Source organism: Chinchilla lanigera, unplaced genomic scaffold, assembly GCF_000276665.1.
Source record: "Chinchilla lanigera isolate Chin_1 unplaced genomic scaffold, ChiLan1.0 scaffold00064, whole genome shotgun sequence".
In the NCBI taxonomy this organism is placed as follows: domain Eukaryota; kingdom Metazoa; phylum Chordata; class Mammalia; order Rodentia; family Chinchillidae; genus Chinchilla; species Chinchilla lanigera.
The window spans coordinates 871,837-882,281 of record NW_004955465.1 but is presented as its reverse complement, the minus strand read 5'-3'; the positions used below and the strand labels follow the sequence as shown (position 1 = coordinate 882,281).

At 41.5% G+C, this 10,445-nt stretch overlaps 1 protein-coding gene across 1 annotated transcript in view; it reads left to right on the top strand.

Moving 5' to 3' along the window:
- Window positions 1-10,374: 10,374 nt before the first annotated feature.
- Rnf182 (ring finger protein 182) overlaps window positions 10,375-10,445 on the top strand; it is a 57,912-nt gene continuing 57,841 nt past the window's right edge. The window contains exon 1 of the mRNA XM_013521765.1: window positions 10,375-10,417. The gene's annotated coding sequence lies outside the window, so the exon portion shown is untranslated. The remainder of the gene's footprint in view (window positions 10,418-10,445) is intronic.

Here is a 10,445-nt window from a genome sequence, read left to right as displayed (position 1 = left end):
CCTTTGGTGCCTGTGTTCTCTCTTCTGACAGGCAAACATAATGCCACTGCAGAGACCCTGGTGGAATATATGCCCAGGGTGGGAGTTCCACGAGGAATGAAATACTTGACTAATTGATTTAACAAACTAATTGCCAGTGGAGGGCAAAAGACCATGCCAGGGGCTAGATGGGTTTCAAAAGTAAAGTGCCAAACTCTGTGGTGTAGGAGCTCTTATTCCTGGCATATGCACTTATCACTGTACACACAAAAATATGAGGTTGTGAATGCTACAAGAGAGACACAAAGTTACATGCTGTGGGAGATTCCACATGTGAGAGATTCTGTCCCAACACAAGAATAAGATTGGTTCACGGAACTGTAGGATTTGACATGAGCCCGAAAGGGTGGGTTAGTCGTCTTCTTGTTGCTGGGAGAAGATTCCCAGCATCTACAATTTAAAGGAAGAGAGGTGTATTTCAGCTCACAATTTCAGCCCATGGATGACTGTCTCCAAGGCAAAACCAGCATGGTGAAAGGGCATGATGGGGAAAGCTATTTATGCCATCACAGCCAGGAAGCAGACAGAGAAGGGAAGAGGCACAGATGAGATGCACCCTTCCAAGTCAGGCCCCACCTCTGAATGTGAGTCTTTTGGAGGATATTTTGGATCTAAACCATAAGAAAGTGTGGGTGGTATTTGAACTTGGTAGAGAGAAAGAAAAAGGATACTCTAAGCAGGAAGAGCACATCATTATAGAAGAACATTGCATTTTAGTTTAGCTGGGTATGAAAAAATGTAGTAGTAATTACAGTGGGGGAAAAAAAGTTAATACCAAATCACAGAGAATGAAAAAGTTGGGTAAAGTTGTCATTCTATAGGCAATGTTGACTCATTGAGTGTTTAGGTGCTGGGCATAACATATTCAAAACTGTGCTTTAGGAAGATCAAGCCAGCAACAATGAATGGGATGACCAAAACCACATGACCAGGTGAGAAATGGTTGCGATAGTTTGGGTAAATGAAGTCCTTACTAGGTATGTTAGTTAGCTTTCTGTTCCTGTAAGAAATAGTTGACATAATCAATGTATATAGTGAAAAGGTTTATTTTAGTTTACAGTTTGGAGGTTTTGGCCCATGACCAACTGGCTCCATTGATTTTGGGTCTGTGGTAAGGAGGCCAAATTGTTCAGCTCAGGGACAGGATGGAGATAGAAAAAGAGGAAGAGGAAGAGGAAAGGTGAGGGTCCTACAGTCTGTTTTAAGGGCACACCTCCAAGGAGGACACACCTCCTACTAGGTCCTACCCCTAAAGTTTCTACCACCTTCTGAAGGAACCAAGCTGGGAACCAAGCCTTTAGCACATGGGCCTTTGGGGCCATTTCCCATCCACACTACAGTGCTAGAGTTATAGAAATGAAAGGGAATAAGAAGGTATATTTGAAACCTAAATATAAAGATGATACAGCACAGCTAATGGCTGGAACATGGAGAAAATTTCACTCAAGCTTGAGTTTATAATGTGAGTTTCTGAAAGGGTAGAGCACTCTCCCGGCCTCAAGGTTTTGTTTTCACTAAAATCAAGCTGTTGCAGGGAATGTCTCTCCTGTTAAATAGGTTAACTGAAGCCTTTTGTGATTCTAAGATCTCCATCAGCTGACACTGCAGTGAGCTTTGGAGGATTCCTGGCCCAGTGCCTTTCTTGGGCAAGCTGTCACTAGTGAGGCTCACAATGGCGTGGGTCTTGGCGACACTGGATATCATCCATGGGAACCTGGACTGGGACCAGCAGGCTGCTTAGCTTCCAAAATACTCCATTATTAATCACATTCAGCTTTAATATTTGCTAAGTTCCTTTGAAGGCAGTCTCATAAAGAATGTCAAAGAGTATGCAAGAAAGAGTGTGTGTGTGTGTGTGTGTGTGTGTGTGTGTAGGGTCACCTCTGGGAGAGAGTCCCCGCTCCTGAGTTAGAAGGATCTAGGTTCCCTGAGGCCAGCATGGAAATGACTGCATACATATCCAGAGTTTCCAAGGGAAGGTAAAATGCAGGAGGAAGAAGAATTAGATTCTGTGAGGTCCTGGCTCCCAGGAAAGTATATTTCCAGAGCTAGGTTTTACTATCTTGCATTTTAATCTTATTAAAGACAATGAGTCTTCCTTACACAGGTCCTTATAATCTGGTTTTGTGACTGCCCTGATATCGTTTCTTGCTGCCTGCCCACAAGGAATTGAGCCCTCGGGATTTGATACTCCAGCTCTGCCTCTCAGCGCTGAGCAGCTGTTTCTGGTCTACCTGGAGTGACCTCCCTTGCAGTGTTGCCTCAAGGACCTCTGTAGAGCACTCACTGCCTGGGTCATCACTGACCATCACTCCCATCTTCTTGGCAGACTGTGGTCCCTCAAGGTTGGGACCAGCCCTCCTGCATCTGGCCTAGCCCAGAGATTTCTTAGGGAGGTGCCTCTTACTTCATGAAAGAACAAAATATTTGGTTAATCTTCATCAACAAGTTAGTATGTAGTGGATTCTCTTTTTGAGGATGCAGCTCTTCTTGCACTGACAAATCTGTGGCACATGTTGGGCACTTTCCTTGGCCTTCATCCAACCCCTTGAATGATTTAGCTTTCTACATATGTTCTGGTTCAGCCCTTTAATTGATAAGAAAATTAAACCACTCAAAAGAGATTGAAGAAAAGAAAAATTATTGTGAGGACATTACTATATAGCCTCCAAGGGCAGGAAATCAGTGACAGCTGGTTCTGTGAATGAGGGCAGGGAACCAGGAAGCTGTCTGTTCACCCCTTCTCCCATGTTTGCTGAGTGTCCATTCCACCAGGTGCTGTTTGAGAGGCTGAGGAGTCCACATAGGACAGACAGGTGAGTCTCAGTGGTCTGGGAGTTCACATTCTGGAGGTGCAGGGTTGGGCCAGGACAATGCATAGAAAAGGCAGTAAAAATATGGTAGGATCTGTGAACACAAGGGAGACAGTCTTGTGAGCCTGGGAGGAAGAGCATCCCAGGTTAGGGACAGAGGCAAGGAGCTCAGAAAGAAGAGTGTTTGATGTATCCTAAGAACAGAGGGCAAGCCTGTAAGGTCCCTATAGGACTTTTTGAGACAAAGAGCTCCAGTCTGTCTCTCTTGCTCTCTCTGATCTTGCTTATCTTTCCCCCTGCAAGGATCAGCATGATGGTTAGCCTTAACTACGTAGCTATCATGACATCTCAGCTCCCTCCGCTTCTACTGACTGATCCTAGGCTCTTCTTTCAAGTGCAGTAATCAGATCAGCCAGCTTTTCTCCCTTAGCCGAATCTTTCTTCATGGCAGGCTAGAAAGCTTCCAGGCAGTCTTGGCACTTTTCTTCTCCCTTATGTCGTGGAGGAAGCCTCTTATCAAGACCCCCCCCCTCACTTTCCCCCAAATGCTTCTTGAATCTTCATCTCCACTGCTACCCACCTCACCTCAGTCTAGGGTCTCTCACCTGATCTACTGAACTAATCTATTCATGGGGTCTCCATATTTGCTCGCCACGAACTCATTCTCCATAAAATAGAGTGGTCTTTAAAAACTTGCTAATGGAGGGGATAGAGGGCTGCTGATACGGTTTGAATGTGTTCCCCAAATTTCATGCATTGAAACTTATTCCCCAGTGCAACAGGGTTGAGAGGTGGGATTTTTAAGAGATGGTTAGGTGGTGAGGGTTCCACTGCCATGACTACATGAATGTCACTATTGTGGTGGTGGGTTCCCAATAGAAGGGTAAGTTTAGTCCCATTCTTCTCTCTCATGTGTGCACTCCTGCCTTTTTCCTTCCACTGTGGGAGGTGCAGCAAGAAGACCCTCACAGGATGTGGGCCCACTGACCTTGTACTTCCTGGCCTCCAGAACTGTAAGCAATAAATCCGTTCTTTATAAATTACCCGGTCTCAGATATTCTGTCATAGCTGCACAAAATGGACTATTACAGTCTTATTCATGGTGGTAATGATGTATTTTGGGGGTTGTTTTCTTAGACTTCACCTTCTTGCTGGGAAATTTAATACACCTTTGGGGAAATACAAAGTGAGCTGTTGCTGATTTAATGTTTGTTTTTTTACAGAGCCCAAGCTTCTATTCTGTCATTTTGGGCCTCAGTGCCTGTTTACTCTTTTGCTGTGGCCTTGAATGTGTGCCATTCTTTTAACTGTGTTCTTTTTCTCCTTTAGCTTCCCCTTTGTTTTGCTGACAACTTATCTGCCTCCTATTATTAACCATGGATTATTATTGTGCTAACTAGAGATCTTGTTTTACTTGCAAGAGTAGGTTCTTCCTCAGAGCTGCATCTCTATCTGCTGAAATCCTCCCTGAAATCTCTGTCTAGGCTTACCTGACTTAACAGATAAAAATACAGGACCTTCACTAAAATCTGAATTTCAGAGAAGCACAAAGAATAAATGTTTCAGTATCTTTATGTTTGAAAGACTGCGATTCCAGTATTTTATCTGGCAGTTTTACCTTGTCCCTTGCCAGCGTCCTCCTCACCCATGGAGCAGAACTTGTTCTAGATCTGCCACATCTGGCTGCAGTTAACAAGCCCACATCTGAGTACTTCTTGTGATCTGTGGCCATATAACAAAAAAAGAAAGTGCACTGTCATCTGAATAGCAAGGTGTCAGGGGAAAATGCTGCCATGTGTCTTTCCTTTGACATGTTGCTTACCTCATTCATGAGAAGCCTGGCTGGTCAGTGTGCTTTTGATGGTACAAAGTTCTTCATTTATAATACTTGAAAGATATAGTCACTAAGAGAGCCTTCAAATTAGTTTTACTATTCTAAGGGTGTTTATAACACACAATCTCCCTTTGATACCTCTTGTAGCTTTTTGCTCCAATTGATTACTACATTAGAGTCTCATGGAACCTTTGATCAATGAGCTTTATTAAACGATCCAATTCTCATTTATGAAATCTTTACTGGCGATAAGGACAGGCCTCTCCTTTTATACATGAAGAAACTAGAAACAAACCTTTTCCATCCTGCTAACAGCTAATTTGCAGCTGTGTCTAGGGTCAATAAGTAAATGAACTATGGAGTTAAAACAGATAACACTGGAATTAGTTTACAGTCTGATACTATTTTTTTTGGTACTGAAATGAAGTAAGTTCAGATGCTGAAAGGCCCTGAAAACATGTGAGTCTCTACTTACTCATCCAGAAAAGGAGACAGTGTCTTATACTAACTCTCTGAATTTTCCAGACAGCCAAAAGTTTATTTACTTAAATGAATTTACTTGAACCAGATTAAAGCACATCAAAAGTTTACTTTAATGTGACCTGATCAATATTAAATTAATAGTTTTGGCTGAGCTATTGTGTTGGATCTCTCCATAGAGAGCTTTGGCAAAGAACTGTGATAGATTTATTTCTTTAATGCTGTTTCCATGCCGTTTTTTCCCATTAGGAAATCATACATATATATTTTTAAACAGGCCACACAATAAACACAATAAGGTAATAAATGATGAAGAAGAACATGCTTCTCAATCCCATTTACTTTTGGCTGTATTCTCTCTAGTTCTTAAAGGACACATTTCTCTAATGAGAGGCAACATTTCTCACACTGATACTGATATGTCAGATAGCTCAGAGCTTCAATGTATCTCCACTATTGGTTGTTGAGAAGATTTTTCATAATCTTTGGTCCAGCAGCAAGGATGTTTCAGAATTCATCTTTTCTGTGTGGAATGGAAATGGTGTGTTTCTGGTTCCCTCATCTATAAACTGAGGGTGTCGAGGCTGTTGGCTTGAGTCCTCTAGGTAATTATGGGACCCTTTGGCATGGATGAGACAGCTGGATGTCCTTCATGTTCTTATTGCTAAAACTACTAGGGCATACCAGAGTCATTTGTAAACCAACATACCACATACAGAAATCATTTCCAGTTAGATAAAATTCTTGTCATTTGGCTGCTGAATCTTTTATTTCTCTTGGCTGAGAATCTTTTATTTCTCTTTCAGGATGAAAGAATTGAGAATGCTAATTGGGCACTTTTTGGAGTCTTTGAAGCAAATATGGTTTCAACTGCCCTCTGTGGTCACAGATTATTGAGTCTAGGGGACCAGGGTACTTCTTCTGAGCAAGGGTGTCTGTGACACATAGGAACAGTGCACAAAAGAGTGTGTTTTTCTGTACTTGCAGGGATATGATGGTCAATATTTGCTTTTTAAAGCAGATTAGCCCAGAGCCTTGGAGGGCCATCAAAAGGAGAAGAATTTGTAAGCTCCAAGTTTCCAGCTTCTATTGGCTCAGCCTAGGGTGTGCTTTCAATTTTCAGCCCTTCTGAATGGCAAGAGCTGGGTTTTTTCCAGCCAAATTTTAAAATTTTTCCATGAAGAAAATGAATTTTAAGACACAAACATATTTTTTAATGTGTTTTGAATGTGTTCATATCACTCCATTAAACAATGTCAGAACATGGCTAGAAGGCAGGAGCTGAAGGAGCTGCTACTTAATGAGGTTGTAATGAGGGAATATTGAAGCTTGCTTTTCTTCTCTGCCTATTCCAAAATTCATAGCTTAATGGGATAAAACACATTTGGGTTCTAGCTTTCAAATAAATTAAAAATATTTCTTAGGACAGTTGTTTTTTCTTTTAGGTTTTGATTATGTACAGAGGTAAAAGTTAAAACATGTTATTTTTTCTTTTATTGAATCTTTAGTGTGTAGTGGTTAACAGTCTAGTAATCTTGGTACTAAATAATTGGGTACTGTGACCTTGGACACAGTGTGCAATAAATACCAGCTACTACTATGGCTTACTATGAGAAAAATCAGGATTTAGGTGGTCAAAAATCCAAATTATACAACAAGAAAATTTTTATGCAAATGCTTTAGTAGGAATATATTATTTACTTTACAATATTAGGAATTTGATCTTAATAAACTGACTACAAACTTATGAATATTTCCTGCATTTTGTTAAACCTGGAAAATTTAATAGCTATCAAGGTAAAATTATTATGAAGGCTGATCTAGTAATTGAAATGTTTGGCTTATTTTGCTCACTTAAAATGATTTAAAACACATCTTTGATTTGATGATGTTATTTATGAACAGTTTAAAGGTGGTATGAATTACATTTTGATGGCTCAGGTGCAGTGCCAATCAGACCATTTAAAGGTAGATTTGCCTTACATGTAGATTAATTTAATTGGAGGTTGATAGAATAAATGAGAGGTCCAACAAAATATAATAATGAAAATAATAATAACCAAAACTTATTCAGTACTGTATATAGTCAGGTAGCCTGCTTAGAAATGTATGTACATTCATCTGTCTTATTTTTATAACAACTCCATAAGCTAAGTAAATTGCTGTGAGACCAAGGGCTATTTTATAGGTGAGGACACTGAGGACTAGCTATTTTAAATTGCTTGTGAGGTCACAGATCTGATAAACTGGAATTGTTTGGGGGTCATGGATTTGATAAACTGGAGCTGGAATTCTGGTCAGATATTTGACTTCAGTGTCTGTGCTAAAATCTTTCTAAAGTATGGCCCTGGCCCTGAGGGGCCAGGCTCACATGAACTAACATTTGTATATAATAGCTTTCTAATAAATCAAGATTTTTAACATAAATTGCCCTATTGTGGCACCCTTATGAATTGGGAAGCATTAATTAGGTGATTATATTTTATCTTAAGTAGATGATAGGAAGAATAACTAACTTTGGCTTTCTTGACCATATTTTACCATAAACACTAATTCTAAAATGAAGTTGTCCAATATGCCACATATATAATTCAAAATTTTCTAGTAATTATGTTAAAGAAGTTAAAAATAAGCAAGTGTTAAAATTTTAGTAATATGTTTTATTTAACCCAACATTTCCAAAATATTATTTCAAGATATAATCAAGAAAACATTATTAACAAGATATACTTTCAAAAGTTATTATTTCCAGTCTTCAAAATCTATTGTGCATTTTGCACTTTCAGAGATGTCAGTTCCAATTAGCTGGTGGTCACTTGCTAATTTACAGGTGTCTGGCGGCCACTGGATTGGACTACAAAGCTCCAAACCACTTTTTAAGGAAAGAAAATTCATTATTTTAATCTCATTTAAAAATGATGAGAATAAGGAAGTCCAGTCATGCACTCACATAATCATTTATAACTTTTGGTATCTTCATTTGCAGTTTAGCTAACGACTGAAAGTTGACACTTTCCCCCTTGGTATGTGAGGCTGCACATTTTAGAACGATACTTTTCTGACAATCGTAATTTTGTCTAAGACAGAATGCAAGCAGACTTAAAATAAAGCGAAATCTCCCGGGCAAAAATGAATGTGTAGTAGAACTCCTCACAGCAAAGGGTGGGACAAGGTGCTTAAGGAAGTCATTAAGTGGGGAACCAAGGCAGAGTTTTTCAAACCTTCAGCATCCAAAGGCAGGGATGGCCAACTCAATGGCCTTTCTCTTTTCTGCATTCAGTTTCCAACCAGGCAATAATATACAGGTCAATGCACATTTATAAAGACTCTTTGTTTTTGTTTCTTCACTGGTAAATTACTAACGAATACTCGTTGGAAAATGAGCTAAATAATACTGAATTATATATAGTAACAAGTGCTAGTCCTTGCTATTCTCACCCTAGTTAATAGGTAACCGCTATTTCTGTTCTCTCTGTCCCCCTCCCTTCTTTCATTCCTCTCTTGGCTCATTATGTGTCATTATAGCAAACAACCTGAGTCTGGGTACTTTATAAAAGAGGGAAGTTTCTTTTGGGTAAAGGTTTTGGAAGTTCAAGAGTATGGTGCTCCATTGGCACTGTGGCCTGTTGCCTTACATGGCAGGAGAGTGTGCTAGAGAGATTGCATGGAGAGCAGGGAGGGGCCAAGCTCACGCTTGTAAATCCTCTCCTTCCAGACCTACCTCACTCCACTGACCAGTATTAATCCCTTCCCAAGGGCAGTCAGGACCCAGTTACCACCCGCAAGGTATCATCTCTTAAAGATCCACTACCTTTCAATACTATTACATTGGAATGAAGCTTCTAGCACATGACCCTTGGGGGACAAACTATCTAACCCATGGCACTATCTAGGTCGGTATCTAGAAATTTTTTATACAGATTGGGATCACTCCAAACGTACTTTCCTAACATCCCTATTTTTCTTTCAATAGGAAATCAGTATCTTTCTATGTATTTTATTCTTTCTAATGGACACATAGTATTATATAGTATAGATGTGCCAAATTTATTTAGCCACGTCACTAGTGGTGGGCATGCAATTTGCCTCTAATTTTTACTATTACAAAACTGCTGCAACGTACATCTTCCTATATGTTTCATGGCACCTTTGTGTGTTTTTGTGTAACAGATCTCTAACACTGAGATAGCTGGGGGAAATGTATACGGAGTTTGAATTCTGAAAGTATATTGCCAAATTGCTTAATGACATATCAGAAAGCCATCTTTCTCTTGACTTCATCTGGAAGTACTAACATTCTCATTAGAGGAAAGTGGCTGACCTTCCTGAGGAATGAGCACTTTCATTTTCTTTCATAAAATGGACCTTAGGTTTTCATTAGTTAAAACGTGTGGCTTCGATTGGTAATAACATTGTTCTGCTTTGTGGTTTCCCCAATAGGTCGCAAGCCCAGAAAACATCAGGTATTCAGGGCTTTATTGTAAGTTATTGACATTCCACTGGTGATTCACAAATGACAGAAAATTAATACCACCCTCCCAGAGCTCTAAAGGAGGACACTAGATTTTGGATTCAGTAACTGATCTTTGAAGAAAACATAGTAGGCAGTGATGACTCACTCAACTCGGAGCTGCCCTCCAGCTCTGTCCTTTAAAGGAAGTGTGACCCAGGGTCGGCTGGTACTTTTCCTTCCCTGTCCAAAAATTTCCTTGGGAGAGGAGTTCACCTCTCCTCTCACCTTGCCGAGGTGAGCATCTCTTTTCTCGGAGTGCCACGGCTCGCAGTACATGGCCGGTCCTTGGCCCAGAGTCACACGCTATGCTCACGGTAGATGCTTAGCAGTCACGGCCAGTCACCGCCGAGATGCACGCAGCAGCCTGCACAAAAGTTGTGTTTTAGCTTGTGCGGCTCGGGAGCATGCTGCGTTCACAGAGAGCCCCTCCCCCTCTGCTCCGGGAGCCCCCCGGGGACAGGTGCACCGCGTGGCAGCGCGAGACCGGGCCGGGCGCGGCGCGGGGCGGAGGAGGGGCGGCGGAGCGCGTCCCTGTCCCTTGCAGCCCGGCGCGCGCTGCGGCCGTGCAACGCGAGCCCCGGGTACCAGTTGCTTAACACTTTATCACTTCGCACCGCTCTTTCTTCTCCCGCAAGTGAATTTCCACTTGGAGGGCGCAGCTCGCTGGGAGAAAGGCGTGGCGGGGGACAGGGCGCCGCGTGTCCGCTGAGGGAGCGCAGCGCGCCAGCTCGCGGGGAGGTAAGAACCGGCCCGACCGGGGAGAGAC